Source organism: Ranitomeya imitator, chromosome 4, assembly GCF_032444005.1.
Source record: "Ranitomeya imitator isolate aRanImi1 chromosome 4, aRanImi1.pri, whole genome shotgun sequence".
NCBI classification, from domain to species: Eukaryota; Metazoa; Chordata; class Amphibia; order Anura; family Dendrobatidae; genus Ranitomeya; species Ranitomeya imitator.
The window spans coordinates 621,387,422-621,413,112 of NC_091285.1; the positions used below are offsets into that span (position 1 = coordinate 621,387,422).

The window sequence follows — 25,691 nt, forward strand, 5'->3', positions numbered from 1 at the left end:
GTATGGGGTGTAGAGAGATGGTGTGTTCCACTCCAAGGTGTTCCCCAGGTTTCCTCGCCAATGCTTCGATCATCATGCTCTCGTTTAGTAGTTGTTGGAAACTAAGCTGCATTAGACCTACAAATTGGGTATGGGGTGTAGATAGATGGTGTGTTCCACTCCAAGGTGTTCTCCAGGTTGCCTTTCCTGAACTTCTATCTTCAGGCTCTCATTAAATTGTGGTTAAACGGAACAACTGCATTTGGCGTACTAGTTGGTTTGGGGCCTACTATCAGTGTCTGCCGCTCCTTGCTGTTCTCCTGGTTTCCTGTCGTGAAATTCCGTTTTCAGGCGCTCGTTAAGTAGTTGTTAATGTTAGACTGCATTTGGCCTACTAGTTGGGTTGGGGCCTACTATCGGTGTCTGCCACTCCTTGCTGTTCTTCTCCACTGAACAAAGCTGTGCCGCCTGTTTACTACTGTTGCCAATTTTGAACTGCATTTCGACTACTTACTGATTTGGGCCTACTCTCTGTGTCAGCCTCTCATTCCAGTTGTCCTCCACTGCAATGCCCCCTGATTAGTCCTGTGTTACCAATTTTGAACTGCATTTAGCCCACTTTATTCTTTGGGCCTATATCTGTGTTTCCTCCTCATCCTGCCCATTGCCCAGCCAGTGATAGATGAGTCTGCTGGTACATTGACCCATAACGCAACATTTCCCGTGCACGCTACACTGCAAGATTGTGACACTGCTGAAAGTCAGGTCCCCCTTCCCGCATACCATACCACCTTACACGGGGACAAACAGGAAGGTGCAGATGAAAGTGCAGGTTCCTTCATCAGGTGGGGGGAGGAATACTAGTTGGCGACGTCACTGGCACAGGGCCTCTCATGGTACGCAAAAGTGTTGCTGCCGGTGGGAGGCGCCCCCGCCGTGCAAACACACCGCTGTACTTTGAGGGGCCCTGTGCCAGTGCCAATGCCAACGAGTGGGCCCCCCCTGCTTGCTCAGGTTCACAGCACTTGCAAAGTTGAAATACTTACCTCTCCCTGCTCCACTGCCGTGACGTGGTCCAGATTTCCTGGGCCCACTAATTACTTGAACCAGCCCTACCCACCACAACTTTAGCCAAATGACCCCCAATTTCAAATGCCTTCCAATTATTATAAGGTAAATTAAGCTTGACAAGCTTCATTAAGAAGAATGGATGGTTTTGACATTAAAATGGGCACTCTAGGTGTTTTCCTGGCCCCCACTCACTGCCGACTATGCTGCCCCATTGACTTGCATTGGGTTTCGTGTTTCGGTCGATCCCGACTTTACGTCATAATCGGCCGATTTCACTCGACCCGACTTTTGAGATAGTCGGGTTTCGCGAAACCCGGCTCGACTCTAAAAATGTCAAGGTCGCTCAACTCTATCTGCCACACAATTGCGTGTTAACGCTTCTCTCAGGACATGGAAAGGATCGTTGTAAAGGGTAGAGGTTTGCAAGAACTAATTTACGAAGAAACAAGACAAGGAGAACAGTTTACACATGCACCATCAAACTTCCATGAGAAGCTGTCGGGAAGGGAAATCAACAAGCACCCCAGATGGGACTTGAACCCACAATCCCTGGCTTAGGAGGCCAGTGCCTTATCCATTAGGCCACTGGGGCTTGATGGAGTAGCTTAAAAATCTAGACTTTTTTTGCTTACCACAAGAGTGCAGCACTCAATTTTGATTGAGTTATCACGAACGATCTTGTAAGTTTGAACTCCAAATTGAAACAAACCGTCCGAATGCACATGCATCTTTATTTTAGAAGAGAGCCAGGGCTAACTTTGTCGGGTCACTGTACGTTATTAATGCCGATGATGGAAAGTTTATTGGACTACCAGAAGCCTGAAAAACTAAATAGATAGCTTCCACATTTCCCTTTCAATTATGACACCAGATTACGGTGGGACTCAATAAACTTGTCCAACCTGCGGCAATTTTAAAAAATACAAAAACTTAAACAACAAATATCTCGTTGAAATTTCGCTCTTAATCTTGGCACTAGATCATGAACCATTTCAACGACTTCAGTAGTAAAAAATACAAAATGAAGGCAAGAATAGAATGTTCCAGGTGAGGGTCGATCTCACAACCTCGGCATCACTCGACAGTTACTGCTTTATAAGTACCGCGCGCTGACCGATTGCGCCACTGGAGCCGACTGGGTACACCCCCTACGACATACATTCTATAAAAAAAAAAAAATGAAATGGGATAGTTCTTCAGAAAATTAATGATTGCTTACAACAGGTTTCTAAGATTTTATTATAATGTTTGACAATATATATTTTACCATATCACAATCTTTATTAAAAATGAAAATGAGAAATTTAGACACTGGACGCTGGGTCATTTTAGACTCAAACATCCTGGTTTTTTTTTGATCTGGAAATGCACACGTACATTTGCTACAATGAACAGACATTGACGATATAAAAAATTCTTCTGAATTCAGGGGCTGCAGGGTCATCTGTGACATCACCTTTTGTGATTCCTACAACCTGTGTTAACAGCTGCGTACAGAGGTGTTGTCAGTAGGGTTGAGCGAAACGGATCGTTCATTTTCAAAAGTCGGCCATGCGGTACGCGACTTTCGCGCCAAAGTCGCGTTTCAATGACACGAAAAGCGCCATTTCTCAGCCAATAAAGGTGGACGCAGAGTGTGGGCAGCGTGATGACATAGGTCCTGGTCCCCACCATCTTAGAGAAGGGCATTGCAGTGATTGGCTTGCTGTCCGCGGCGTCACAGGGGCTATAAAGGGGCGTTCCCGCCGACCGCCATCTTACTGCTGCTGATCTGAGCGTAGGGAGAGGTTGCTGCCGCTTCGTCAGAAGCAGGGATAGTGTTAGGCAGGGTCCATTAACCACAATTGTTGCAATTGCTGGAGGCCTTGAACAGGTAAGCATCTTTGCCTGTATACTGGTGTTTTTAGGGTCCATTAACCACCAAACCGCTTGTGCTGTAGCGATTTCCACTGTCCAACACCACGTTTGTTTGCAGGGACAGTGGAAGCTACATTTTTTTTTCCTCAGCGCTGTAGCTCATTGGGCTGCCCTAGAAGGCTCTCTGATAGCTGCATTGCTGTGTGTACGCCGCTGTGCAAACCAACTGCTTTTTTCAAAGCACAAATCCTGTTGTTCCTTCCTTTCTGCACATTTGTGCAGCAGTCCACTCCTTATTGCTGCCTGCCATACCTGGCTGAGATTACTGCAGGGAGATAGTAATTGTAGGACAGTCCCTGTGTTTTTTTTTTTTTAATTCTCCCTAAAAAAAAAAGCTGTGGGAGATTAAGATTGGCATTTCTGCTCGAGTGCCATCCCTGTGTGTGCCATCTCACATAGTGGGCCATAGAAAGCCTAATTTTTTTTCTGTTTTTTTTTATTGGTTTTATAAATTCTCCCTGAAAAAAAAAAACAGTGGGAGATTAATATTGCCCTTTGGGCTTGTGTGCCAGTCCTGAGCGTGCCATCTCTCTGTCAAATAGTGGGCCATAGAAAGCCTATTTTTTTTTATTGGTTTTATAAATTCTCCCTGAAAAAATAAAAACAGTGGGAGATTAATATTGCCCTTTGGGCTTGTGTGCCAGTCCTGAGCGTGCCATCTCTCTGTCAAATAGTGGGCCATAGAAAGCCTATTTATTTTTTTTTCATTGGTTGTATAAATTCTCCCTGAAAAATAAAAACAGTGGGAGATTAATATTGCCCTTTGGGCTTGTGTGCCAGTCCTGAGCGTGCCATCTCTCTGTGAAATAGTGGGCCATAGAAAGCCTATTTATTATTTTTTCATTGGTTTTATAAATTTTCCCTGAAAAAAAAAAAAAACAGTGGGAGATTAATATTGCCCTTTGGGCTTGTGTGCCAGTCCTGAGCGTGCCATCTCTCTGTCAAATAGTGGACCATAGAAAGCCTATTTATTTATTTTTTATTGGTTTTATAAATTCTCCCTGAAAAAAAAAACAGTGGGAGATTAATATTGCACTTTGTGCTTGTGTGCCAGTCCTGAGCGAGCGTGCCATCTCTCTGTCAAATAGTGGGCCATAGAAAGCCTATTTTTTTTTTTTCATTGGTTGTATAAATTCTCCCTGAAAAAAATAAAAACAGTGGGAGATTAATATTGCCCTTTGGGCTTGTGTGCCAGTCCTGAGCGTGCCATCTCTCTGTGAAATAGTGGGCCATAGAAAGCCTATTTATTATTTTTTCATTGGTTTTATAAATTTTCCCTGAAAAAAAAAACAGTGGGAGATTAATATTGCCCTTTGGGCTTGTGTGCCAGTCCTGAGCGTGCCATCTCTCTGTGAAATAGTGGGCCATAGAAAGCCAATTTATTATTTTTTCATTGGTTTTATAAATTCTCCCTGAAAAAAAATAACAGTGGGAGATTAATATTGCCCTTTGGGCTTGTGTGCCAGTCCTGAGCGTGCCATCTCTCTCTCAGATAGTGTGCCATAGAAAGCCTATTTTTTTTTTAATTTGATTTCTAAATTCTCTCTGAAAAAATCACTTTTTTTTAATGTTTTCTAAATTCTTCCTTAAAAAATCATTTTTTTTTGTGTTTCTAAATTCTCCCTGAAAAAAATAAAAAAAAACAGTGGGAGATTAATATTGGCCTTTCTGCTTGTGTGCCAGTCCTGACTCCTGGGTGTGCTATCTCTCTCTCTCAGATAGTGGGCCATAGAAAGCCTATTTGTTTTGTTTTTTTGTTTGGTTTCTAAATTCTCTCTGAAAAAATCCCTTTTTTTATTTTGTTTTCTAAATTCTTCCTTAAACAATCATTTTTTTTTTGGATTTCTAAATTCTCCCTGAAAAAATAAAAAAAACAGTGGGAGATTAATATTGGCCTTTCTGCTTGTGTGCCAGTCCTGACTCCTGGGTGTGCCATCTCTCCCAGATAGTGGGCCATAGAAAGCCTATTTGTTTTTGTTTTTTTGTTTGGTTTCTAAATTCATCAAGCCCCAGTGGCCTAATGGATAAGGCACTGGCCTCCTAAGCCAGGGATTGTGGGTTCAAGTCCCATCTGGGGTGCTTGTTGATTTCCCTTTCCGACAGCTTCTCATAGAAGTTTGATGGTGCATGTGTAAACCGTTCTCCTTGTCTTGTTTCTTCGTAAATTAGTTCTTGCAAACCTCTACCCTTTACAACAGTGTGCTATCTCTCTCTCTCAGATAGTGGGCCATAGAAAGCCTATTTGTTTTGTTTTTTTGTTTGGTTTCTAAATTCTCTCTGAAAAAATCCCTTTTTTTATTTTGTTTTCTAAATTCTTCCTTAAACAATCATTTTTTTTTTTTGGATTTCTAAATTCTCCCTGAAAAAATAAAAAAAACAGTGGGAGATTAATATTGGCCTTTCTGCTTGTGTGCCAGTCCTGACTCCTGGGTGTGCCATCTCTCCCAGATAGTGGGCCATAGAAAGCCTATTTGTTTTTGTTTTTTTGTTTGGTTTCTAAATTCATCAAGCCCCAGTGGCCTAATGGATAAGGCACTGGCCTCCTAAGCCAGGGATTGTGGGTTCAAGTCCCATCTGGGGTGCTTGTTGATTTCCCTTTCCGACAGCTTCTCATAGAAGTTTGATGGTGCATGTGTAAACCGTTCTCCTTGTCTTGTTTCTTCGTAAATTAGTTCTTGCAAACCTCTACCCTTTACAACGATCCTTTCCATGTACTGAGAGAAGCGTTAACACGCAATTGTGTGGCAGAAAAATATTGCATCTTAATTGTTTTCATCTTCATTTAATAGGGAGAAAAATACTTTATCTAAAAAACTACCAAAAAGGAAACAGAGAAGCACATTGCTAAGGAGAGTAAAACTAATCCCAAACTGTTCTTCAACTATATCAATAGTAAAAGAATAAAAACTTAAAATGTAGGCCCCTTAAAAAATAGTGAGGAAAGAATGGTTGTAGATGACGATAAAAAAGCTAACATATTAAACACCTTCTTCTCCACGGTATTCACGGTGGAAAATGAAATGCTAGGTGAAATCCCAAGAAACAATGAAAAACCTATATTAAGGGTCACCAATCTAACCCAAGAAGAGGTGCGAAACCGGCTAAATAAGATCAAAATAGATAAATCTCCGGGTCCGGATGGCATACACCCACGAGTACTAAGAGAACTAAGTAATGTAATAGATAAACCATTATTTCTCATTTTTAGGGACTCTATAGCGACGGGGTCTGTTCCGCAGGACTGGCGCATAGCAAATGTGGTGCCAATATTCTAAAAGGGCTCTAAAAGTGAACCTGGAAATTATAGGCCAGTAAGTCTAACCTCTATTGTTGGTAAAATATTTGAAGGGTTTCTGAGGGATGTTATTCTGGATTATCTCAATGAGAATAACTGTTTAACTCCATATCAGCATGGGTTTATGAGAAATCGATCCTGTCAAACCAATCTAATCAGTTTTTATGAAGAGGTAAGCTATAGGCTGACAACGGTGAGTCATTGGACGTGGTATATCTCGATTTTTCCAAAGCGTTTGATACCGTGCCGCACAAGAGGTTGGTACACAAAATGAGAATGCTTGGCCTGGGGGAAAATGTGTGTAAATGGGTTAGTAACTGGCTTAGTGATAGAAAGCAGAGGGTGGTTATAAATGGTATAGTCTCTAACTGGGTCGCTGTGACCAGTGGGGTACCGCAGGGGTCGGTATTGGGACCTGTTCTCTTCAACATATTCATTAATGATCTGGTAGAAGGTTTACACAGTAAAATATCAATATTTGCAGATGATACAAAACTATGTAAAGCAGTTAATACAAGAGAAGATAGTATTCTGCTACAGATGGATCTGGATAGGTTGGAAACTTGGGCTGAAAGGTGGCAGATGAGGTTTAACAATGATAAATGTAAGGTTATACACATGGGAAGGAATAAATATCACCATTACACACTGAACGGGAAACCACTGGGTAAATCTGACAGGGAGAAGGACTTGGGGATCCTAGTAAATGATAAACTTAAAGGGGATGGGAGAACTACAATACCTAGATAGATTAGCAAAATTAGGATTATTTAGTCTAGAAAAAAGACGACTGAGGGGTGATCTAATAACCATGTATAAGTATATAAGGGGACAATACAAATATCTCGCTGAGGATTTGTTTATACCAAGGAAGGTGACGGGCACAAGGGGGCATTCTTTGCGTCTGGAGGAGAAAAGGTTTTTCCACCAACATAGAAGAGGATTCTTTACTGTTAGGGCAGTGAGAATCTGGAATTGCTTGCCTGAGGAGGTGGTGATGGCGAACTCAGTCGAGGGGTTCAAGAGAGGCCTGGATGTCTTCCTGGAGCAGAACAATATTGTATCATACAATTATTAGGTTCTGTAGAAGGACGTAAATCTGGGGATTTATTATGATGGAATATAGGCTGAACTGGATGGACAAATGTCTTTTTTCGGCCTTACTATGTTACTATGTTACTATGTTACTAAATTCTCTCTGAAAAAAATCACTTTTTTTATTTTGTTTTCTAAATTCTTCCTTAAAAAATCTTTTTTTTGGGGGGGTTTCTAAATTCTCCCAGAAAAAATAAAAAAAAAACAGTGGGAGATTAATATTGGCCTTTCTGCTTGTGTGCCAGTCCTGACTCCTGGGTGTGCCATCTCTCTCTCCCAGATAGTGGGCCATAGAAAGCCTTTTTGTTTTGTTTTTTTTATTTGGTTTCTAAATTCTCTCTGAAAAAATCAACTTTTTTTATTTGTTTTCTAAATTCTTCCTGAAAAAATCATTTTTTGGGGGGGGTTTCTAAATTCTCCCTGAAAAAATAAAAACAAACAGTGGGAGATTAATATTGACATTTGTGCTTGAGTGACAGTCCTGCATGTGTGGCATCTCTCTCATTTGGTGCCACCAAAAACAGAGTGTGTAACATTGTGCCTGCTTTTCCTTGCGGTGTCACCCACCTGTAAAGGGGTATCTAAATCATACTGAAGTTATAGCTCACCGTGTAAGTTGTTTGACAGCAACAAATACCGTTAGTTTGGTTACGTTTTTAAAACAATGAGGAAGTCTGGTGGAAGAGGTCGTGGCCGGGGGCGTTCATTGTCAGCTGGTAATGAGGGTAGTGGTAGTGGTGGAGCATCAGGTGGTCGTGGGAAAAAAAATATTGCACCTAAGTCTGGAGCTGTGGAGCCAGGTTCGTCGTCTGGCTACACAAGGCCTCGAACGCTCCCTTTTCTGGGAGTAGGAAAACCGCTTTTAAAGCCGGAGCAGCAAGAGCAAGTTTTGGCTTACCTTGCTGACTCAGCCTCTAGCTCTTTTGCCTCCTCTTTTGAAACTGGTAAATGTAAAAGCAGCGCGTCGTTAGTGGATGTTCACGGTCAGGGACAAGTCGCTTCCTTGTCCTCTTCAGCAAAAACAACAACAGAGAAGGATGCAGCAGGCGACACAACGGGTTACTCCATGGAGCTCTTTACACATACCGTCCCTGGCTTAGAAAGTGAAGCAGTTAACAGGCCATGCCCATTACAAGTTGAATCTGACATGGAGTGCACTGATGCACAGCCACAGCCTGACTACTATGCTGGTCCTTTGACTCAGACCACAACATTGCCCTCGCAGGGTACTGATCCAGAATCAGACCCTGATGAGACTATGTTGCCCTGTCACGAACGCTCTACCACCGACTTACACGGTGACACAGACGGAGTTGCGCACGAGCTAGAAGAGGAGGTTATAGATGACCCAGTTGTTGACCCCGATTGGCAGCCATTGGGGGAACAGGGTGCAGGCGCCAGTAGTTCTGAAGCGGAGGAGGAGGGGCCGCAGCAGGCATCAACATCGCAACAGGTTCCATCTGCCGGGCCCGTATCTGGCCCAAAACGCTTGGCAAAGTCAAAACCTGTTGGAGGACAGCGTGGCCATCTGGTTAAAGCTCAGTCTGCAATGCCTGAAAAGGTATCCGATGCTGGAAAGAGTGCAGTCTGGCATTTTTTTAAACAACATCCAATTGATCAGCGCAAAGTCATCTGTCAAAAATGTTCAACTACCTTAAGCAGAGGTCAGAATCTGAAAAGTCTCAATACAAGTTGCATGCATAGACATTTAACCACCATGCATTTGCAAGCCTGGACTAACTACCAAACGTCCCTTAAGGTTGTAGCACCCTCGGCCAATGAAGCTAGTCAGCAACGCAACATCCCTTCCGGCAGTGTAGGGCCACCATTTTCCGCACCACCTGCAGTATCTGTGCAGGTTTCTTTGCCAGGCCAAAGCAGTCAGGGTCAGGGAATCACCAGTTTCGTAGTAGGAAACACTGCATCTAGGGCACTGGTGGCAACAATACCATCTCCCACCGTCTCTCAGTCTGCCATGTCCACCGGCACCCCCGCTAGTTCCACGATCTCCAGCTCTCCAGTCCAGCTCACCCTACATGAGACTATGGTTAGAAAAAGGAAGTACTTAGCCTCGCATCCGCGTACACAGGGTTTGAACGCCCACATAGCTAGACTAATCTCGTTAGAGATGATGCCCTACCGGTTAGTTGAAAGCGAAGCTTTCAAAGCACTGATGGACTACGCTGTACCACGCTACGAGCTACCCAGTCGACACTTCTTTTCCAGAAAAGCCATCCCAGCCCTCCACCAGCATGTTAAAGAGCGCATCGTCCATGCACTCAGGCAATCTGTGAGCACAAAGGTGCACCTGACAACAGATGCATGGACCAGTAGGCATGGCCAGGGACATTACGTGTCCATCACGGCACACTGGGTGAATGTTGTGGATGCAGGGTCCACAGGGGACAGCAATTTTGGGACAGTTCTGCCTAGCCCACGGTCTAGGAAACAGTTGGCTGTAGCCGTTCGCACCCCCTCCTCCTCCTCCTCGTCCTCCTGCAGAAGCGAGAGCTCATCCACAGACCGCAGTCACACAACCACTCCATCCGCAGCTGCCACTGTTGCACACCAGGTCTCCCATTATGGGGCAGCTACTGGCAAGCGTCAGCAGGCTGAATTGGCTATGAAGTGTTTGGGCGACAACAGACACACCGCGGAAGTTCTGTCCGAGTTCTTGCAGAAAGAAACGCAGTCGTGGCTGGGCACTGTAGATCTTGAGGCAGGCAAGGTAGTGAGTGATAACGGAAGGAATTTCATGGCTGCCATCTCCCTTTCCCAACTGAAACACATGCCTTGCCTGGCTCACACCTTAAACCTGGTGGTGCAGTGCTTCCTGAAAAGTTATCCGACCTGCTCCTCAAAGTGCGTGGACTTTGCTCACATATCTGCCGTTCGCCCGTACACTCCAGCCGTATGCAGACCTATCAGCGGTCTTTGAACCTTCCCCAGCATCGCCTAATCATAGACGTTGCAACAAGGTGGAACTCAACACTGCACATGCTTCAGAGACTGTGTGAACAGAGGCGGGCTGTTATGTTTTTGTGGGAGGATACACATACACGGGCAGGCAGTAGGATGGCAGACATGGAGTTGTCAGGTGTGCAGTGGTCGAAGATACAAGACATGTGTCAAGTCCTTCAGTGTTTTGAGGAATGCACACGGCTGGTTAGTGCAGACAACGCCATAATAAGCATGAGCATCCCCCTAATGCGTCTGCTGATGCAAAGTTTGACGCACATAAAGGATCAGGCGTCTGCAGCAGAGGAAGAGGAAAGCCTTGATGACAGTCAGCCATTGTCTGGCCAGGGCAGTGTACAGGACGATGTAGCGGGCGAAGAGGAGGAGGAGGATGAGGAGGATGATGGGGATGATTATATTTTTAATGAGGAAGCTTTTCCGGGGCCACTGGAAATTGCTGGCGTGGCAAGGCCGGGTTCGGGTTTTTTGAGTGACACAAGTGACGTAGATTTGCCTGAAACTGCCCCTCAACCAAGCACAACCGCAGATTTGACAACTGGAACTTTGGCCCACATGGCGGATTATGCCTTACGTATCCTCAAAAGGGACACACGCATTACGAAAATGATGAACGATGACGATTACTGGTTGGCCTGCCTCCTTGATCCTCGCTATAAAGGCAAATTGCAAAATATAATGCCACATGAGAACTTGGAACTAATATTAGCAACCAAACAATCAACTCTTGTTGACCGTTTGCTTAAGGCATTCCCAGCACACAGCGCCCGTGATCGTTCTCACACGAGCTGCATGGGCCAGCAGAACGGAGGTGTTAGAGGGGCAGAAATCAGAAGTGGCGTTGGACACAGGGGTTTTCTGACCAGGTTGTCGAGTGATTTTGCTATGACTGCAGACAGGACAGGTACTGCAGCATCAATTCAAAGTGACAGGAGACAACATTTGTCCAGTATGGTTACTACCTATTTTTCATCCCTTATCGACGTTCTCCCTCAACCGTCATTCCCATTTGATTACTGGGCATCCAAATTAGACACCTGGCCAGAATTGGCAGAATATGCATTGCAGGAGCTTGCTTGCCCGGCAGCTAGTGTCCTATCCGAAAGAGTATTCAGTGCTGCAGGTTCAATATTAACCGAAAAAAGGACTCGTCTGGCTACCCAAAATGTAGATGATCTAACCTTCATTAAAATGAACCACAACTGGATTTCGAAATCTTTTGCCCCAACGTGCCCGGCCGACACATAGCTTTCCTATGAAAAGGTCTTGCCTGTGGGCTATTCTGAATGACTTTTCCAATCTCGTAATTTGCAGCACCTGATTGTCCAGCATACGACATGTTTACACCTCCCTAAATGGCCAAACTCCCCACACGGGGCCGTGGTATCGCCACTTGGTGCCAGCACCCGTGAGAGTGCTGTTTGTCTGAAGAGGTGGGTGTGCCCGCTTTTGGTCGACGGCACTGCCACTGGGTCCCTCATAGTACAATAAAGTGTCTCTGGTGGTGGTGGTGCGCACCCAACGTCAGACACACTGTTGTAACATGAGGGGCCCTGGGCCTGTACCGCCGGCCACAAGAGAGTTCCCCCACCCCCAGCTCAAACATTGCTAAACCACTTGCACAATTATCTCTCACAGTTCCACCAATGTTTAGTCTATGCGCTGACATCCGTAAATTCCTGCCACTGACAATACCATTGTGTTGACATGTATGATGGTACTTAACATAGTCAGGGGCAGTGTCCTATATTTACCCAAGTAAATACTTTGTGCCAAATTACTAGGTCTGAAACTACGCAGAGGAGCCCACCCCAGTACCGAATGATTGCACCCTTTGGTGGTTTTGTTGTCATGCGAGAGATTAACATGTATTTATTGTTTGGGACTACTAACTGGCAGACACTCATTACAATCGGCCTCCGCTGACAACACCAATGCTGCCCGTGTACCCCTGGAACCAATTATAAATTGCCTACAGCCCAATTTTATTATGTTAGGCCTTCAAAGCATGTCTGCGGTCCCTTCTTTCTACTACTACTCCACTGACCTGTCTACTGCTGCCCGTGTACCCCTGGAACCAATTAGAAAGTGCCTACATCTCAATTTTTTATGCTAGGCCTTCGAAGCCTGTCTGCGGTCCCTCCTTCCACTAGTCCTCCACTGACCTGTCTACTGCTGCCCGTGTACCCCTGGAACCAATTATAAAGTGCCTACAGCCCAATTTTATTATGTTAGGCCTTCGAAGCCTGTCTGCGGTCCCTCCTTCCACTAGGCCTCCACTAACCTGTCTACTGCTGCCCGTGTACCCCTGGAACCAATTATAAAGTGCCTACAGCCCAATTTTATTATATTAGGCCTTCGAAGCCTGTCTGCGGTCCGTCCTTCCACTAGTCCTCCACTGACCTGTCTACTGCTGCCCGTGTACCCCTGGAACCAATTATAAAGTGCCTACAGCCCAATTTTATTATGTTAGGCCTTCGAAGGCTGTCTGCGGTCCGTCCTTCCACTAGTCCTCCACTGACCTGTCTACTGCTGCCCGTGTACCCCTGGAACCAATTTTAAAGTGCCTACAGCCCAATTATATTATGTTAGGCCTTCGAAGCCTGTCTGCGGTCCGTCCTTCCACTAGTCCTCCACTGACCTGTCTACTGCTGCCCGTGTACCCCTGGAACCAATTTTAAAGTGCCTACAGCCCAATTTTATTATGTTAGGCCTTCGAAGCCTGTCTGCGGTCCCTCCTTCCACTAGGCCTCCACTGACCTGTCTACTTCTGCCCGTGTACCCCTGGAACCAATTATAAAGTGCCTACAGCCCAATTTTATTATGTTAGGCCTTCGAAGCCTGTCTGCGGTCCGTCCTTCCACTAGTCCTCCACTGACCTGTCTACTGCTGCCCGTGTACCCCTGGAACCAATTATAAAGTGCCTACATCCCAATTTTATTATGTTAGGCCTTCGAAGCCTGTCTGCGGTCCCTTCTTTCTACTACTACTCCACTGACCAGACCAATGCTGCCCGTGTACCCCTGGAACCAATTATAAAGTGCCTACAGCCCAATTTTATTATGTTAGGCCTTCGAAGCCTGTCTGCGGTCCGTCCTTCCACTAGTCCTCCACTGACCTGTCTACTGCTGCCCGTGTACCCCTGGAACCAATTATAAAGTGCCTACATCCCAATTTTATTATGTTAGGCCTTCGAAGCCTGTCTGCGGTCCCTTCTTTCTACTACTACTCCACTGACCTGTCTACTGCTGCCCGTGTACCCCTGGAACGAATTTAAAAGTGCCTACAGCCCAATTTTTTTTATGTTAGGCCTTCGAAGCCTGTCTGCGGTCCCTTCTTTCTACTACTACTCCACTGACCAGACCAATGCTGCCCGTGTACCCCTGGAACCAATTATAAAGTGCCTACAGCCCAATTTATTTATGTTAGGCCTTCGAAGCCTGTCTGCGGTCCCTCCTTCCACTAGGCCTCCACTGACCTGTCTACTGCTGCCCGTGTACCCCTGGAACGAATTTAAAAGTGCCTACAGCCCAATTTTTTTTATGTTAGGACTTCGAAGCCTGTCTGCGGTCCCTCTTTCCACTAGGACTCCACTGACCTGTCTACTGCTGCCCGTGTACCCCTGGAACCAATTATAAAGTGCCTACATCCCAATTTTATTATGTTAGGCCTTCGAAGCCTGTCTGCAGTCCCTTCTTTCTACTACTACTCCACTGACCAGACCAATGCTGCCCGTGTACCCCTGGAACCAATTATAAAGTGCCTACAGCCCAATTTTTTTTATGTTAGGCCTTCGAAGCCTCTCTGCGGTCCCTCCTTCCACTAGGCCTCCACTGACCTGTCTTCTGCTGCCCGTGTACCCCTGGAACCAATTATAAAGTGCCTACATCCCAATTTTATTATGTTAGGCCTTCAAAGCCTGTCTGCGGTCCCTTCTTTCTACTACTACTCCACTGACCAGACCAATGCTGCCCGTGTACCCCTGGAACCAATTATAAAGTGCCTACAGCCGAATTTTTTTATGTTAGGCCTTCGAAGCCTGTCTGCGGTCCCTTATTTCTACTACTACTCCACTGACCAGACCAATGCTGCCCATGTACCCCTGGAACCAATTATAAAGTTCCTACATCCCAATTTTTTTATGTTAGGCCTTCGACGCCTGTCTGCGGTCCCTTCTTTCTACTACTACTCCACTGACCAGACCAATGCTGCCCGTGTACCCCTGGAACCAATTATAAAGTGCCTACAGCCCAATTTTTTTATGTTAGGCCTTCGAAGCCTGTCTGCGGTCCCTTCTTTCTACTACTACTCCACTGACCAGACCAATGCTGCCCGTGTACCCCTGGAACCAATTATAAAGTGCCTACATCCCAATTTTTTTATGTTAGGCCTTCGACGCCTGTCTGCGGTCCCTTCTTTCTACTACTACTCCACTGACCAGACCAATGCTGCCCGTGTACCCCTGGAACCAATTATAAAGTGCCTACAGCCCAATTGTTTTATGTTAGGCCTTCGAATCCTGTCTGCGGTCCCTACTTCCACTAGGCCTCCACTGACCTGTCTACTGCTGCCCGTGTACCCCTGGAACCAATTATAAAGTGCCTACAGCCCAATTTTTTTATGTTAGGTTTTCGAAGCCTGTCTGCGTTCCCTCCTTCCACTAGTCCTCCAGTGACCAGTCCACTGCCGCCCGTGTACCCCTGGAACCTATTTCAAAGTGCATACAGCCTACTTTTTTTCTTTTATTTATAATTATAAAGCCCAGATGGACTACGCTGTACCACGGTAAGAGCTACCCAGTTGTCACTTCTTTTGCGAGAAAAGCCATCCCAGCCCTCCACCATCATGTAAAAATCCGCATTGTCCATGCTCTCAGGCTATCTAATAGTAGAAAGGTGCACCTGACAACAGATGCATGGACCAGTAGGCATGTCCACGAAAGGTTACATGTCCATGACGGCGCACTGGGTTAATGTTGTGGATGCATGGTCCACAGGGGACAGCCTACTAAGTCTGTCTGCAGTCCCAAATAGAAATTGTCCTCCGCTTACCACACCAATGCTGCCTGTGTACCCCTGGAACATTTTATAAACTCCATTGACCAAAATTTTGGGTTTAAAGCCTACTACCAGTGTCTGCCGCTCCAAGGTGTTCTCCGGGTTGCCTTTTCTGAGCTTTGATCTTCAGGCTCTCGTTTAGTAGTTTTTTAAAATCTAACTGCAGTGGGGCTAGTACTTGGGTTGGGGCCTACTACCATTGTCTGCCGCTCCAAGGTGTTCTCCGGGTTGCCTTTTCTGAGCTTTGATCTTCAGGCTCTCGTTTAGTATTTTTTGGTAAATCTAACTGCAGTGGGGCTAGTACTTGGGTTGGGGCCTACTACCTGTGTCTGCCGCTCCAAGGTGTTCTCCGGGTTGCCTTTTCTGAGCTTTGATCTTCAGGCTCTCGTTTAGTATTTTTTGGTAAATCTAACTGCAGTGGGGCTAGTACTTGGGTTGGGGCCTACTACCAGTGTCTGCCGCTCCAAGGTGTTCTCCGGGTTGCCTTTTCTGAGCTTTGATCTTCAGGCTCTCGTTTAGTATTTTTTTGGTAAATCTAACTGCAGTGGGGCTAGTATTTGGGTTGGGGCCTACTACCAGTGTCTGCCGCTCCAAGGTGTTCTCCGGGTTGCCTTTTCTGAGCTTTGATCTTCAGGCTCTCGTTTAGTATTTTTTGGTAAATCTAACTGCAGTGGGGCTAGTACTTGGGTTGGGGACTACTACCAGTGTCTGCCGCTCCAAGGTGTTCTCCGGGTTGCCTTTTCTGAGCTTTGATCTTCAGGCTCTCGTTTAGTATTTTTTGGTAAATCTAAATGCAGTGGGGCTAGTACTTGGGTTGGGGCCTACTACCAGTGTCTGCCGCTCCAAGGTGTTCTCCAGGTTGCCTCTCCATTGCTTCAATCTTCTGGCTCTCGTTTAGTAGTTGTTGAAAACAACACTGCATGCGGCCTACAAGTTGGGTCAGGGGTGTAGAGACGGTGTGTTCCACTCCAAGGTGTTCCCCAGGTTGCCTCTCCATTGCTTCAATCTTGAGGCTCTTGTTAAATAGTTGTTAAATGGAACAACTGCATTTGGCCTACTAGTTGGGTTGGGGCCTACTAACAGTGTCTGCCGCTCCTTGCTGTTCTCCTGGTTTCCTGTCCTGAAATTCCATTTTCAGGCTCTCGTTAAGCAGTTGTTAATGTTAGACTGCATTTGGCCTACTAGTTGGGTTGGGGCCTACTATTGGTGTCTGCCGCTCCTTGCTGTTCTCCTCCACTGAACAAAGCTGTGCCGCCTGTTTACTACTGCTGCCAATTTCGAACTGCATTTAGACTAATTACTGATTTGGGCCTACTCTCTGTGTCAGCCTCTCATTACAGTTGTCCTCCACTGAACAAAGCAATGCCCCCTGGTTAGTCCTCTTACCAATTTTGAACTGCATTTAAACCACTTTATTCTTTGGGCCTATATCGGTGTTTCCTCCTCATCCTGCCCATTGCCCAGCCAGTGATAGATGAGTCTGCTGGTACATTGACCCATAACGCAACATTCCCCGTGCACGCTACACAGCAAGATTGTGACCCTGCTGAAAGTCAGGTTCCTCTTCCCGCATACCATACCACCTTACACGGGGTCAAAGAGGAAGGTGTAGATGAAAGTGCAGGTTCCTTCATCAGGTGGGGGGAGGAATACTCGTTGGCGACGTCACTGGCACAGGGCCCCTCATAGTACGCAAAAGTGTCGCTGCCGGTGGGAGGCGCCCCCGCCGTGCAAACACACCGCCGTACTTTGAGGGGCCCTGTGCCAGTGCCAATGCCAACGAGTGGGCCCCCCCCTGCTTGCTCAGGATCACAGCACTTGCAAAGTTTAAATACTTACCTTACCTTAACTATTATTATAAGGAAAATTAAGATTGACAAGCTTCATTAAGAAGAATGCATGGTTTTGGCATTAAAATGGGCACTCTAGGTGTTTTCCTGGCCCCCACTCACTGCCGACTATACTGCCCCATTGACTTGCATTGGGTTTCGTGTTTCGGTCGATCCCGACTTTACGTCATAATTGGCCGATTTCACTCGACCCGACTATTGAGATAGTCGGGTTTTGCGAAACCCGACTCGACTCTAAAAAAGTCAAGGTCGCTCAACCCTAGTTGTCAGTCTTTGTAACCATACCTCTGATATTTAGTAAAACTGCTCTAGAACGGCAGGATGTTTGAGTCCAATATGTTCCCAATGGCCAGGGTAAAAATTGAAAGATTACTCTCATTTTGTTTTGTAAGAAAGAACATGATATGAAAAAAAGAACATTGTCCAAAATGTTTCAAAAACCGTTTACATTTTTTCAATTATAATTTTTTATTTTGATCTTTGCAAATATTGTGTGGTTGAAAGCATAACCATATCTTAGAAAATATACTCTTTGTTATTTGGGTCATAAATGAAGATGAAAACAATTAAGATGCAATATTTTTCTGCCACACAATTGCGTGTTAACGCTTCTCTCAGTACATGGAAAGGATCGTAGTAAAGGGTAGAGGTTTGCAACAACTAATTTACGAAGAAACAAGACAAGGAGAACGGTTTACACATGCACCATCAAACTTCCATGAGAAGCTGTCGGAAAGGGAAATCAACAAGCACCCCAGATGGGACTTGAGCCCACAATCCCTGGCTTAGGAGGCCAGTGCCTTATCCATTAGGCCACTGGGGCTTGATGGAGTAGCTTAAAAATCAAGACTTTTTTTGCTTACCACAAGAGTGCAGCACTCAATTTTGATTGAGTTATCACGAACGATCTTGTAAGTTTGAACTCCAAATTGAAACAAACCGTCCGAATGCACATGCATCTTTATTTTAGAAGAGAGCCAGGGCTAACTTTGTCGGGTCACTGTACGTTATTAATGCCGATGATGGAAAGTTTATTGGACTACCAGAAGCCTGAAAAACTAAATAGATAGCTTCCACATTTCCCTTTCAATTATGACACCAGATTACGGTGGGACTCAATAGACTTGTCCAACCTGCAGCAATTTTAAAAAATACAAAAACTTAAACAACAAATATCTCGTTGAAATTTCTCTCTTAATCTTGGCACTAGATCATGAACCGTTTCAACGACTTCAGTAGTAAAAAATACAAAACGAAGGCAAGAATAGAATGCTCCAGGTGAGGGTCGAACTCACAATCTCGGCATCACTCGACAGTTACTGCTTTATAAGTACCGCGTGCTGACCGATTGCACCACTGGAGCCAACTGGTTACTCTCCCTACGACATACATTCTATAAAAAAAAAAATGAAATGGGATAGTTCTTCAGAAAATTAATGATTGCTTACAACAGGTTTCTAAGATTTTATTATAATGTTTGACAATATATATTTTACCATATCACAATCTTTATTAAAAATGAAAATGAGAAATTTAGACACTGGACGTTGGGTCATTTTAGACTCAAACATCCTGTTTTTTTTTTTATCTGGAAATGGGCACGTACATTTGCTGCACTGAACAGACATTGACGATATAAAAAATTCTTCTGAATTCAGGGGCTGCAGGGTCATCTGTGACATCACCTTTTGTGATTCCTAGATCCTGTGTTAACAGCTGCGTACAGAGGTGTTGTCAGTCTTTGTAACCATACCTCTGATATTTAGTAAAACTGCTCTAGAACGGCAGGATGTTTGAGTCCAAAATGTTCCCAATGGCCAGGGTAAAAATTGAAAAATTACTCTCATTTTGTTTTGTAAGAAAGAACATGATATGAAAAAAAGAACATTGTCCAAAATGTTTCAAAAACCGTTTACATTTTTTCAATTATAATTTTTTATTTTGATCTTTGCAAATATTGTGTGGTTGAAAGCATAACCATATCTTAGAAAACATACTCTTTGTTATTTGGGTCATAAATGAAGAAGAAAACAATTAAGATGCAATATTTTTCTGCCACACAATTGCGTGTTAACGCTTCTCTCAGTACATGGAAAGGATCGTTGTAAAGGGTAGAGGTTTGCAAGAACTAATTTACGAAGAAACAAGACAAGGAGAACGGTTTACACATGCACCATCAAACTTCCATGAGAAGCTGTCGGAAAGGGAAATCAACAAGCACTCCAGATGGGACTTGAACCCACAATCCCTGGCTTAGGAGGGCAGTGCCTTATCCATTAGGCCACTGGGGCTTGATGGAGTAGCTTAAAAATCTAGACTTTTTTTGGTTACCACAAGAGTGCAGCACTCAATTTTGATTGAGTTATCACGAACGATCTTGTAAGTTTGAACTCCAAATTGAAACAAACCGTCCGAATGCACATGCATCTTTATTTTAGAAGAGAGCCAGGGCTAACTTTGTCGGGTCACTGTACGTTATTAATGCCGATGATGGAAAGTTTATTGGACTACCAGAAGCCTGAAAAACTAAATAGATAGCTTCCACATGATATGAAAAAAAGAACATTGTCCAAAATGTTTCAAAAACCGTTTACATTTTTCAATTATAATTTTTTATTTTGATATTTGCAAATATTGTGTGGTTGAAAGCATAACCATATCTTAGAAAATATACTCTTTGTTATTTGGGTGAATGAAGATGAAAACAATTAAGATGCAATATTTTTCTGCCACACAATTGCGTGTTAACGCTTCTCTCAGTACATGGAAAGGATCGTTGTAAAGGGTAGAGGTTTGCAAGAACTAATTTACGAATGAACAAGATAATGGGCCAGGAGAACAGTTTACACCTGCACCACAAACTGCCAAGAGAAACTTTTGGAAAGGGAATTCAACAAGCCACAATCAATGGCTTAGGAGGCCAGTGCATTATCAATTAGGCCACTGGGGCTAGATGGAGTAACTTAAAAATCAAGACTTTTTTCAGTATAAGAGTGAAGCACTCATGTTTGATTGAGCTATCAATAACAATCATGTAATTTTAAACTCCAAATTGAAAATAACTGTCCGAATGCAAATGCAGCTTTATTTTAAAAAAGAGTTCAATTTGCCATGCTCCAGAGGTCCTTCCAGTTCAGCATGGCTATGAGAAGCAGCTTCAGTGATTAGCAGTGCCTTCACTGATGCTGCACAGTCTCACAGCCTGACCTGTGCTGAACTCTGGTGCATGGGAAAATGAACCCGCATTTTCCCACGCTCCAGAGTTTAGCGCAGGTCAGGTGTGAGGGAGCGCAGCTTCAGTGATGGCGCCACTAGTCACTGAAGCTGCGCTGGCAACATCTCATTCATTCATCAGTGGTTTCCAGCCAGGGCGGTAGCATCTTGGCACCGTCCTGGTTGAAAACTGCATATACCCCAGATATGGATTATGGCGTGGGACACAGCTACGGACAGGTATGGGTATTTTGTTGGTTTATTATTTTACTTTTATTAGATCGAGGGTGTCGTATGGATTAGGAGTAACAATAAAATATTAAAACTGTGTTGTTTTTTATTTCATTAAAAGACTTTATTCTGGCTGTGTCGTTATTTAAGATGTACCAACTATAGCAGTGTTGCCCAACTCCCGTCCTCAAGAGCCACCAACAGGTCATGTTTTCAGGATTTCCTTAGTATTACACAGGTGATTGAATGCTTGCCTGTCCAGGTGATGCAATTATCACCTGTGCAATACTAAGGAAATCCTGAAAACATGACCTGTTGGTGGCTCTTGAGGACCAGAATTGGGAAACACTGAACTATAGCATTAGTAAAGCAGAGGTGTCTTAGCGACACCTCTCAATTACTAAGCCGTGGGCTTGATGTCACCTTACAATACAAAGGTGGCATCAACCCCACAACTATTACTCCACTTGCTACCGCTACAGAGCAAGTAGGAAGAGTGAGGCTAAGTGCCGGAATTGGCGCATATTAGAGTTGCGCCTTTCCTGGGGCAGCTGAGTGCTCATGTTTTAAGCCGGGGGGGGGCAATATCCATGGCCCCTTCCTAGGCTATTAATATCAGCCAGCAGCTGTCTACATAGCCTTTTTTGGTTATTAATTATAGGGGGACCCTACGTCATTTTTGGGGGTCCCCTATTTTAATAGCCAGTAAAGGCTCCAGGGTTCAAACCCCACCAAGGACAACATCTGCAAAGAGTTTGTATGTTCTCTCCGTGTTTGCGTGGGTTTCCTCTGGGTACTCCGGTTTCCTCCCACATTCCAAAGACATACTGATAAGGAATTTAGATTGTGAGCCCCACAATGATAATGTGTGAAAACTGTAAAGTGCTGCGAATATGTTAGCACTATATAAAAATAAAGATTATTTATTATTTAAAGGCTGTGTATACATCTTTGAGCTGATATTAATAGAGTGGGAAGCTCCATAGGTATTACCCCCTTGCCAGGCAATAAACATCTGCCCCCAGTCGCTGGCTTTCCTCCTGCTGGCTTTGAAAATCTGCGGGAGCCCCCGACATTTTTTTCCAATAATTAATCGCTTATTCATTAAATACACGTCCCATAATTTGCACACACACTGTACTAATTGTATTTGTCACTGACATCTATATAGCTACCTATTCTATATGTATTTACTGTATGTAATCCATCTCTTCTATCCTGTCGGCTCCTGCAGTGATTTTACAGAAGCCAACAGATGAATTACTGGCTTTTCTTCTATCTTTCTGTGCAATATAAATACATATACTGTATATATGTGTATTACTGATATGTAGATATTGTAAGATTGCTCTCACTAAGTGTATTGGGGGACACTTGCTTGGCACGGGATTGACGTAGTCAGGCACAATTTTTGAACACAAAACAGTCCATACGGTTTATTAAAGGGTCATAAACCGGGTTATGCACAGTCCATATTATACATTCCATAGAACACAATAGGCACCAACTGGTGATATTAACTTGCAGCTTTATATTGTACACTTCATATACGGCTTTGACTCACGGACACTAAACATGCTGGACCTCTCACTTCGTCCAGTTACCATGGGTGTCCATACGCCGTACAGTTCACCAATGTCCCAAGTCACATACAGCGCATATGACACTGGGTCGCAGTCTCTAAACACGCTGAACCTCACTCCGTTCAGTCACAGTGGGAGACCACACAGTTCATAGAACATTACAAGCACCAACAGTCTGTTTAGGTACCTGATGGGAGCTCCTGCTCCACCTGCTGACTCCTTGTCAGTCCACTCCTCCGGGAAAGCTGCCTCACAGGGATCACCAACTTGCCTGGGCAGCATATCTTAGTCAGTCCAGACCCACCGAAGGATGGTAGCTTCCCCACATGAACCGCACATGTGACCTGTCCAGATGCTATTCAGGACCTCGTCCAACACCCCAGGCCACCAGCAAGTCCAAAAGCCCCACCATGTGCTCTTCAGGACTCCTACTCCCAGGAAATCCAACACAGGTGGTTCAGTGTGTTATTCAGGGCTCCTACTCCCAGGAAATCCAACACACCAGGCACACCAGGTCCAAAGCCCCACCGTGTGCTATTCAGGACTCCTACTCCCAGGAAATCCAACACAGGTGGTTCAGTGTGCTATTCAGGGATCCGGTCCTACTCCCAGGACTGTTGTGAATTCTGTGGCTGAGTTCACTTCTGTGGTCACAAGTGGTATTGCAGTCTCTGGGCTTCCTCCCTCAGGTGTTTTGGTGAGCTCGTTGGCTGCCTTGCTATTTAGCTCCACCTGAGTCTGTCTTCCTTGCTCCTTGTCAATGTTCCAGTGTTGGATCTGAGCTACTGCATCTTTCCTTGGGCCTGCTGCTCTGCTAGATAAGTGCTTCTAGTTTGTTTTCTGTTTTTTCTGTCCAGCTTGCTATTAACTTTTGCTGGAAGCTCTGAGAAGCAAAGGGGTGCACCGCCGTGCTGTTAGTTCGGCACGGTGGGTCTTTTTGCCCCTTTGCGTGGTTTTCGTTTTAGGGTTTTTTTGTAGACTGCATAGTTCTCTTTGCTATCCTCGCTCTGTCTAGAATATCGGGCCTCACTTTGCTGAATCTATTTCATTCCTACGTTTGTCTTTTCATCTTGCTAACAGTCATTATATGTGGGGGGCTGCCTATTCCTTTGGGGTATTTCTCTGAGGTAAGTCAGGCTTGTATTTCTATCTTCAGGCTAGTCAGCTCCTCAGGCAGTGCCGAGTTGCATAGGTAGTGATAGGCGCAATCCACTGCTGCTTATAGTTGTGTGAGGATAGATCAGGTACTGCAGTCTACAGAGATTCCACGTCTCAGAGCTCGTCCTATTGTTTTTGGTTATTGCCAGATCTCTGTATGTGCGCTGATTACTGCACGCTGTGTTGCCTGATTGCCAGCCATAACAGTACAAGGAGCCTCACCAATGATTCCCAATAGAGGGAAAAAAGAAATCCTGACATCATTTTTTTTTCTTAGCTCTGTCTTCAGTCTTTTTTTTCCCCTAGACATTAGAGTGCTTCAGGACACAGCTGTGGACATGGATATTCAGGCTCTGTGCTCCTCAATGGATAATCTCGTTGTAAATGTACAAAAGATTCAAGATACTATTGATCAGAAATCGATGCTAGAACCAAGAATTCCGATTCCTGATTTGTTTTTTGGTGACAGAACTAAGTTCCTGAGCTTCAGAAATAATTGTAAGCTATTTTTGGCCTTGAAACCTCATTCTTCTGGTAATCCTATTCAACAGGTTTTGATTATTTCTTTTTTGCGCGGCGACCCACAGGACTGGGCGTTTTCTCTTGCACCAGGAGATTCTGCATTGAGTAATGTTGATGCATTTTTCCAGGCGCTGGGATTGCTTTACGATGAGCCTAATTCAGTGGATCAGGCTGAGAAAAATCTGCTGGCTTTATGCCAGGGTCAGGATGATGTAGAAGTATATTGTCAGAAATTTAGGAAGTGGTCAGTACTCACTCTGTGGAATGAATCTGCACTAGCGGCTTTGTTCAGAAAGGGTCTCTCTGAAGCTCTTAAGGATGTAATGGTGGGATTTCCTATGCCTGCTGGTTTGAATGAGTCTATGTCCTTGGCCATTCAGATCGGTCGTCGCTTGCGCGAGCGAAAATCTGTGCACCATCTGGCGGTATTGTCTGAGAGTAAACCTGAGCCTATGCAGTGCGACAGGACTATGACTAAAGTAGAACGGCAAGAATACAGACGTCTGAACAGACTGTGTTTCTATTGTGGTGATTCTACTCATGCTATTTCTAATTGTCCTAAACGCACTAGGCGGTTCGATAGCTCTGCCGTTATTGGTACTGTACAGTCCAAATTCTTTTTGTCCATTACCTTAATGTGCTCTTTGTCATCGTATTCTGTCATGGCGTTTGTGGATTCAGGCGCTGCCCTGAATCTGATGGATTTGGATTATGCTAAACGTTGTGGATTTTTCTTGGAGCCTTTGCGGTGTCCTATTCCGTTGAGAGGAATTGATGCTACACCTTTGGCCAAGAATAAGCCTCAGTACTGGGCCCAGCTGACCATGTGCATGGCTCCTGCACATCAGGAAGTTATTCGCTTTCTGGTACTGCATAATTTGCATGATGTGGTCGTGTTGGGGTTGCCATGGCTACAAACCCATAATCCAGTATTGGATTGGAATTCTATGTCGGTAACCAGCTGGGGTTGTCAGGGAGTACATGGTGATGTTCCATTTTTGTCTATTTCGTCATCCATTCCTTCTGACATCCCAGAGTTCTTGTCGGACTTTCAGGATGTATTTGAAGAGTCCAAGTCTGATGCCCTACCTCCGCATAGGAATTGTGATTGTGCTATCGATTTGATTCCTGGTAGTAAATTCCCTAAGGGTCGTTTATTTAATTTGTCCGTACCTGAACACACCGCTATGCGCAGTTATGTGAAGGAGTCCCTGGAGAAGGGACATATTCGCCCATCGTCGTCACCATTGGGAGCAGGGTTCTTTTTTGTAGCCAAGAAGGATGGTTCGCTAAGACCGTGTATTGATTACCGCCTTCTTAATAAGATCACTGTTAAGTTTCAGTATCCCTTGCCATTGATTTCTGACTTGTTTGCTCGGATTAAGGGGGCTAGTTGGTTTACTAAGATTGATCTTCGTGGTGCGTATAATCTGGTGAGAATCAGGCAGGGAGATGAATGGAAAACGGCATTTAATACGCCCGAGGGTCATTTTGAGTATCTGGTGATGCTGTTCGGACTTGCCAATGCTCCATCTGTTTTTCAGTCTTTTATGCATGACATTTTCCGTGAGTATCTGGATAAATTCTTGATTGTTTACTTGGATGACATTTTGATCTTCTCAGATGATTGGGAGTCTCATGTGAAGCAAGTCAGAATGGTTTTCCAGGTACTGCGTGCTAATTCCTTGTTCGTGAAGGGATCAAAGTGTCTCTTCGGTGTGCAGAAAGTTTCATTTTTGGGGTT

The 25,691-nt window shown here is 44.6% G+C and overlaps 3 non-coding genes across 3 annotated transcripts; 2 read left to right on the plus strand and 1 right to left on the minus strand.

Moving 5' to 3' along the window:
- Window positions 1-1,569: 1,569 nt before the first annotated feature.
- On the minus strand, window positions 1,570-1,642 carry TRNAR-CCU (transfer RNA arginine (anticodon CCU)). Its single transcript has one exon. It is a non-coding gene; the product is annotated as a tRNA-Arg (tRNA).
- Window positions 1,643-4,973: 3,331 nt separating this feature from the next.
- Window positions 4,974-5,046, plus strand: TRNAR-CCU (transfer RNA arginine (anticodon CCU)). The gene has a single exon. It is a non-coding gene; the product is annotated as a tRNA-Arg (tRNA).
- Window positions 5,047-5,476: 430 nt separating this feature from the next.
- On the plus strand, window positions 5,477-5,549 carry TRNAR-CCU (transfer RNA arginine (anticodon CCU)). Its single transcript has one exon. It is a non-coding gene; the product is annotated as a tRNA-Arg (tRNA).
- The last annotated feature ends 20,142 nt before the right edge of the window (window positions 5,550-25,691 follow it).